This window comes from Onychostoma macrolepis, chromosome 03 (genome assembly GCF_012432095.1).
Source record: "Onychostoma macrolepis isolate SWU-2019 chromosome 03, ASM1243209v1, whole genome shotgun sequence".
Classification (NCBI taxonomy): domain Eukaryota; kingdom Metazoa; phylum Chordata; class Actinopteri; order Cypriniformes; family Cyprinidae; genus Onychostoma; species Onychostoma macrolepis.
In genome coordinates, this window is record NC_081157.1 from 5,502,504 (window position 1) to 5,510,899 (window position 8,396).

Here is an 8,396-nt window from a genome sequence, read left to right on the forward strand (position 1 = left end):
GCCGCTATGACCAAAGTGCGCAGGCGCTTGTGACATACATGAATAACGTTACACGCACCTGTAATAATACGCCGATTATGCTGCATTCACGTGCTATCGGGAATTATTGTAAATACGAGTTTCCTAGTCGGAAATTTGCCATATAGGGACGTTACATTCCAAAAAAACATCTCCTTGCGGACGACATTTCACCCACACACGACAGTCTGGCGACATCTGCAGTCTCCTCTGGAAAGCTGACACTAGTATCAATTTTCGTTTGTTGTGTCTGCGCCTGAGTGACTTTCTGGCTCTTTGAAACAAATTTCAGCCTCTTTTAATCGTGCAGCGATGTTCCAGATGCAGTAATTCATAATTTGAATTAGTTGGTTCTAGTTGAAACAATTTTGTTAAGAAGAAGAAGAAAATAACTGTCAATACCACAGAAAAAGTGTTAACAGATTCCTTAATATTTCATTAGACTAGCTGAATCTTGCACATGATCAGCACAATTACAAACAGAGACATGCATGAAGAAGTGCAGAATATACCGAATAACTTGAAATAATGTAACATTATTTTTTTAAATTATGCTCAGTTAAGGTAAATGAAGAGAGACAGTGAAGATGTTGTTCATATCAGAGTCTCACATAGACAGAGGGGTACACTTTCTAAATTAAACAGTGTTTGTCATGTTTACAGCACATGTGAAGAACTGGTTAAAAACCAAATCACTACACATTAACCTCTAATTGAAGTGTTATATTTATTCATTTATTTTGGCTTCATGATTTAGTCTCTGATCATTTTTATTTTTTTTGCATTTTAGAAACAAACAAAAACAGAAAAGGAGAAGTGAACAAATGATTTGCAAAGTATTGTAAAGAGGCTCTATTCAGCCTGTCCTCAGTACATTACTTACATGCTTTGATAATGTACAGGCCAGCCTTGATCACAAGCTAACACAATGTAACGCGTGGACAACCTCCCTCTATAATATTCACAGTTTGGCCACTGCCCACTTTTTAATCTACATGTGACCACAGAATATGGCGTGGCACTCTCAAACAGGTTTCTGTCATTGTACAGTCAAGTTCCTCCGCTGCAAACTGCTTTAATTTGATGATCTTGCGCTTGTATGAAGGTGTTGACAGGTTTGCATTCACCAGTTTCAGAGCCGATGTTTCTGTCGCTGATTTCATCGGTACACATCTCCACATTCACATAAGGACCCTGATGCTGAGTGAGGAATTTTTGATAACGACGCATTACATCTGCTGGTTGACCGTGAGTGAAGGACGACACACTCAAGAGCAGCAGCAGAATCACTGTAGACCGATGGATCTCCATCACCTGCTGAACAACACACACATCAAAACACCTTCTGCTGACATGTGACTTACTAAAGCAGTTTAGACGTTTTAAGAACATACACTTCCTGAGTAAAGTTTTAAAGTTCTTACCTTGTTGTTCTGGGTAAATGAATATTTTGCCTAAAGGCTTTCAACAGTATGGTGATGAACGAACCCTGATGAAAGCGAGTTTAGGCTTTACACTGTTGTCTGTCAGTACTGCTGGAGTATTTATTGAGAACCGAATATTATCTTTGAACACTGTAAAGTGAAAACATGGCCTTGGCCAATTGAGCTGGTTGACGGGAATTCCATCATCCTTATTTGTTATTTGCAAATATTTAAAAAGGAAAACATTAATGATGTTTACCGCCGTTAGTCCCGTTTACCACACCTGAGCTCCTTTAGCTAGATCTTTAAATTATCTGAAATATCCTGTCATGATGCACATGGTTGATCTACACCGGTGGTTATCAGATCCAGTAGCACATGTGATCAAACTGAAATGTCGCTCACAGTCAGTCTATTTGTGCCTTCTAATGATTAGACGCGCAAAGCTATAATAACAGTGTAGATGTGAAATGAAAACAATTCCATTCCTAAATGTTGGTTTATCAATGATTTATTGATCTCAATGTGTGGACATGAAAAAGAAACAAAATATCTACACTGTAAAAAAAAATCCTGTAAAATGTACAGTAAAAAAATGGCAGCTATGGTTGCCAGAATTTTACCGTATAAAATATGATAGCAGCGTTTTAGGGTTTACGGATTTAACTTAAATTACGTATTTATTTAACTGATGTAATGTTAATATACCAGCTTATTGAATTTCTGAAATCTGTTTTGTACCTACACTGATAACCATCAAAATCAGGTGGTGATGAAAAAGCCACATGATGAACCAAAGCTCACCACAAGCTGAGAAGGCCAATATTAATATATAGATATACTGTATATAGAAGGTGCAGAGTGTCGTTCACACAAACACTAAACACCATCATGGTGAGACTCATTAAACTGAAATATGCAATAAACATTAATTTAACAACATTAGATGTAACATTCAACCCTAATAAACATAACTGATAAGAAACAGTTATTTAAAAGAAAAAACATCAAATTTGAAATTCAACGCAGGGAATTCTTGGAATGTAAATTTACGCTTTTTTCCCTGTAAATTTTACATTCTTTTTCACTTCCAAAAACAGTATTTTACCATAAAATTGTCTGAAATGTCTATTACAGTTTTTCACCGTCTTTATTAGGGGAACTTACCGTTAACCATTTAACAGGTTTTTACTGTAGCATTTTAACAGTTTTTTTACCATTAAAATCACAGTTATTTTTACAGTGTAGGTTCTATACTTCTCATGTACACTTTTAAAAATGACCTGACTACAGAAGATGAGTTTCAGCGTGGATGTCCTGCTAACCTCTGTTCACTTTCTCTTTATCTGACTGCGATGGAATGAAGCCAAGGGCCAAAATTTGAGAAACAGTTCAGTCTGAGCATGCTTCTTTGTTTTTGATAGTTTACCTGACCTGTTAAACACACAGAGACAGGGAATGAGGTGCACATTCATTTTGATGCAGTTTTAATGGGAATAATCTATGGCATGCAGACAGAATAGTTACATATGTAACATGCATCAGAAAGAAACTGCATGTCAAACCTCACATATGCATTTATACCAGTAATCATGTGAGAAACTACAGTTCCTTGCCAGCTTCCTTATAGAGTCAAACTTGCCAAAACAGAGATGAGAGAGAAATATACCATGTTTCAATATCTGATTTGCGTGATCCCCATCAAGGAATGTCAATCAGGGAAATCTGATCATATTATGATTCAGAATCTGATTTCAGCGTAACGTCATGTTTGTGGTACCAGTTTCTTCTGAAGTTTTTGCCGCTGAGACAGAAATGACAGTAAATGAGATGTCCCTGGCTATCAGGACCAAATTCATTCTCACACCAATTTATTTACAGTTTGAAAAGTTTGATAGGAAATCTGCTCAAATTAGTCATCTAGAACCACATTTCTCCCTCTCGCGTGAAGACTTTGATCCACAGTGCAGTTATTAATTACATTTCTTCATTTAAAAACCAGATCCTCAGGAAAACAATCTCCAGACCTTCACAATAACACTTCTGACTGAAAATAACAGGGCCCTTGTTACTGTCAAAATGTTTATAAGCAGATTTTCTACAAAGTTCATCAAACTTATAAGAAATACCATAAAATAAAGCAAACCAATCATTCTGATGTCTTAATATCACTACATGAGACATTGACAAGCAGCCATGAATAAAGACTCTTTAATTTTCACAGGTGTTTTATAATACAAGCCTTTTAAATACAGTGCGGCTAAAATATGAGGATAAGCCACATACAGACCTTAAAAACATATACAATAATATAACAGCTAAAGTAATAAAATGCTTAGTGTGCATCTACCATCCCAGGATATAAAAGTGAAATCATCTGAACCACAGATGATAATGAAGAGAGATAAAAATGATACACAGTGTGAGCTTGTCTTGCTGAGCTTGATTAATTTTGCTGAAAGCACATGATCTATGATGTCCGAAGCTTCGCCTGAAGACTATGTGATCATTTCAGTGTCTGATTCAAAACAAGCAAACCCCAGCGCCTTTTGCCTTACATTATAATGCATTATAACCAATATTGTAACTGATATCTAAAGCCCAAATGTACTTTGCCTAAGAAATAACAGTCAAAGGACAGAGGCAGAATTATAATAGGCAGACACAGATTTAATTTATGCATTTATCTTTAATTTACTCTACTTATAGTGCCAGTTCACCGACACAAATTAATCACTTATATGCAATAAAGTCAAGTAAAGAATGAGCTGCAGAACCAGGCTGAAGCTGTACACAGCAGTTTGGTACGTTCTATTCATCTTTATGACCACTAGATGGACACAGTGTGTTGAAAAGATTGGAGCAATGAAAGTGAAAGTGAAAGTGGCATCTGAAGCCGAGTATATGGTAACCATACTCACCATTCGTCCCCATCCACGTTAGTGCACACACATGAGGAGTAGTGAACACACTTTTTTATTGAATGATAATTTACAAACTCAAGTGGGGAACAATAATATGCATATGAAACTATACACACTTTTCCCATAATTACATCTCCAGCCATACATGTCAAGTCAAGTCAGCTTTATCTATATAGCGCTGTTAACAATACAGATTGTGTCAGAGCAGTTTTACAGTATTCAATGGGAGAATAGTGTCTAAATAATGCATATTACAGCTAAGACCAAAGACATGATTATAGATCTTGGAAAGTCTGCTATTTCTGTTTCTCCTTCTGTCATTAATGTGAGGCACATTGAACTTGTGGATGAGTATAGATGTCTGGGTACAGTGATTGATGCTAATACTGAGGCCATCTGTAACAACAAAAACAAATTCTTCTAAAGTATGCACAGTGTTAATGACACTGTTTTATTGAATCTGTGATTTCTGAGTGTGTTTGATTGCATCAGCTTGTCTGGTAGAAACAGAACGACGAAGCTGATTAAGACTGCATCCGAGGTGATTGGAGTTCAACACACATTGCTTCCAGACATTTGTAAAGAACGTGTTGTTAATAAATTTTACATTCATTCATTCATTACATAAAGAGTTTGTTGTCCTCCCACCAGGCCGTGGATATACAGCGATAGGGTGCGGACAAATTACTTATTGGACTAAAACTATTTAATATTGTTATAATTTAAATGATACTATCTGCAGCTTTGTCATAAACATTACTGGGCTGCACAGGATTAGTTTGTCATTATTTTCACAGATCCTCTTTATCAAATGTGGAAAATATTAAAAACACTAATAGATGATCTTAAAAGCTCACGATCTGTTTTGTGTGATTCTCTTTCCCATCAAACTCAACATTGTAAGGTTCTGGAGAGACATTCCTTCTGAAGGATTGGGTAATACTCGGGCCATTACAGGTGGGTTATCAGGATCTTTAGAATACTAATAGGATGAGTGAAGGAGCATAGACACACATTTATGTTAAAGACTTCAGGCAGCTGCTGAGGAATCAATCTGATGAAACGGACAGAAGCATCAGAGGAGGAACCTGACTTTCTTAGGCACGCTCTTTAATGAATACATTACTTTGACTGGTCACTTGCATTTAACACTTGTTTCTTTGGATAACTTTATATGAAGCACCATTACTTTGAACGAATTATACTTGAAACCCGACCTCTGAGAAATACTGAAAATATTGCTATAAATTGTAGCAACACCTCCCTCTTTACCTTTTGGACGTGATTCATGTTTGTAACAGTAATCTTGGGGTGTAGACTTGTTTAAAGTAATCATCTGGTTTTAGCCAGGTTTCTAGTTTATGGTCAGTGAACATATCATTTACAAAAAGTGCTTTTGTAGAAAGGGATCTAATATTCAATAAGCCAAGCTTTATCATGTGTTTATCCGTATTATATCTGCTTTTTATTTGTTGAACATCAATTAAATTGATACTATTACTTTGGTTTGGATGTTTTCTGTATTTTATATATTTTGTATAACAGACACAGTCTCTATAGTGTGATATCTAGGTGAAAAAGTTTCTATGTGCTGAGAGTTAACTGACTTCGGTGACGTGAGGCGGCTAGCAGACGGTCGGTTTAGCCAGTCTGTCTGCTTCCTGACCTGGGCTCCAGTTAGTCAAGTACAAACTCTAAGACTATGTGCCATATTTCTAGAGAGAAGAGCGGCACCACCCCAGGAGGGATGAACACCATCTCTTTTCAACAGATCAGGTCTGCCCCAAAAATTCTTCCAATTGTCTATGAAGCCTATGTTATTTTGCGGGCACCACTTAGACATCCAGCCATTGAGTGACGACAGTCTGCTATGAATCTCATCGCCCCGGTAAGCAGGGAGCGGACCAGAGCATATTACAGTGTCTGACATCGTACTTGCAAGTTCACACACCTCTTTAACATTATTTTTAGTGATCTCCGACTGGCGAAGTCGAACATCATTAGCGCCGACGTGAATAACAATCTTACTGAATTTACATTTAGCATTAGTCAGCACTTTTAAATTTGCCAAGATGTCAGGCGCTCTGGCTCCTGGTAAACAATGGACTATGGTGGCTGGTGTCTCTATTTTCACGTTCCATACAATAGAATCGCCAATAACTAGAGTACTTTCATCAGGTTTCTCAGTGGGTGCGTCACTGAGTGGGGAGAACCTGTTTGATGTTTTGATCGGAACGGAAGAGTGGTGTTTTGACCCGCGACTAGGCCACCTCACAGTCACCCAGTTGCCCTGCTGCACGGGCTCAACCGAAACCGAACAATGTACAGGACTCCTTGAGCTAGTCGCATCCAAAGCAGTATCTACAGCCCTCACATTCTTACTATCCTCAACTAAAGTTTGGATGCGTGTCTCTAGCTCTAAAACCTTCTCTGTCAGCCTAACTCTTTCCCTGCATTTATCACATGTGAATCCCTCGCTGCTGACAGAGACAGATAAACTGTACATGTGGCAAACAGTGCAAACAACAATAGGGAAGGGAAAGGGGTGTGTGGCCAAGTATGGTGACCCATACTCAGAATTTGTGCTCTGCATTTAACCCATCCAAGTGTGCACACACACACACACACAGTAGTGAACATACACCTGGAGCAGTGGGCAGCCAATGCTGCAGCGCCTGGGGAGCAGTTGGGGGTTCGGTGCCTTGCTCAAGGGTCTCACCTCAGTCATGATATTGAGGGTGAAGTGAGTGCTGGTTATTCACTCCCCCCACCTACAATCCCTGCCGGACCTGAGACTCGAACCCATGACCTTTGGGTTACAAGTCCAACTCTCTATCTATGCCTGCCTAATGGATAGAGGAGAAGAATAGCAAGAGAAGAAGCCATTACTTACCGTGATTGATGAATGATACCAACTTAACTTACCACTGTTGTTTGATGAACTCGTGAAAAATGGAGTGAGAAAAAACCCCAATAATAGGCGCAAATAGAAACGTAAATGGAACAGCGAGTGACAAGCTAACTGGCTAATGAATGCTAATGCGCTGCACTCCCAGTTTTAAAAGCGAACGATCAAATTAGTTAGATTAGTTTGAAAGATAACACCAGAAATATGAAAAGATAAAAAAAAAAGAAAAAAAAAAGAGTGAAAAAAGTTACAAAGAATAGACACATTTTTAACAATGATTTTAATTCGGCAAATGCAGGAGCGAAGGCTGGATCATGGAACAAACAGGAGGTGACAGTTGTTTCGAGACTGAAGTGATCTAGATGGATTATAAGTGCTGTAATAAGCAGATCAGATAGAGGGTAAATTATTAAGAGCTTTGTAATCTTTGTAGAAAAGCATTTTTAAATCAGTTTGGTATTGGACTGGTAACCAAGCGTTTGATTAGTGTGATACGGTCACATTTACGGGTTCCTGTGAGTGAATGGGCTGCTGCATTCTGCACCATTTGGAGGTGAGACATGAAGGAAAGACGGTAACCCCACATCAGTGGCAGCTGGTGCTAAAAAATTTATAACGCAGGACTGTAAATATCCATTTATTAGGTGATTATGTATCATTACTGCTAGATAAAATATTGAAAATGTTAATGTTAAAGTCAACTGTTAAACAATGATATAAATTTACCATGAATCAGTGAATTTGATTTCAATGTGGGTTTATTATCAGTAATTAAGTAATAAAGGTAATCATAAAACACACACACAAACATACACACATTGTAAAGTTGCCTAATCACTGGCCAGTAGCACTATTTGAAAATACATTTTCCTCTCCTTTCTTTCTGGCTTGCACATTTCTCAATGACTTTCTGGTTGAAATCAGTCATCTCGGTCACCAGCCTCTCCTGGGTCATGCTATTTCTCAGAAAAGTCTTAATTCTTTTCAAGGTTGAGAAGCACCTCTCAGCTTCTGCTGTGGTGATGAGGGTTTAGGAGAGTGACAGTCTCTGAAAAGACTTCTTCAAGATTGTTCTCCATAAACAGCTGGAGTAGGTCCACAGCACCACAACAGGTTCTGAAC

At 38.0% G+C, this 8,396-nt stretch overlaps 1 pseudogene; it reads right to left on the minus strand.

The window, feature by feature from the left end:
* Positions 1–881: 881 nt before the first annotated feature.
* Positions 882–1,329, minus strand: LOC131536665 (ribonuclease-like 3; annotated as a pseudogene).
* Positions 1,330–8,396: the final 7,067 nt, after the last annotated feature.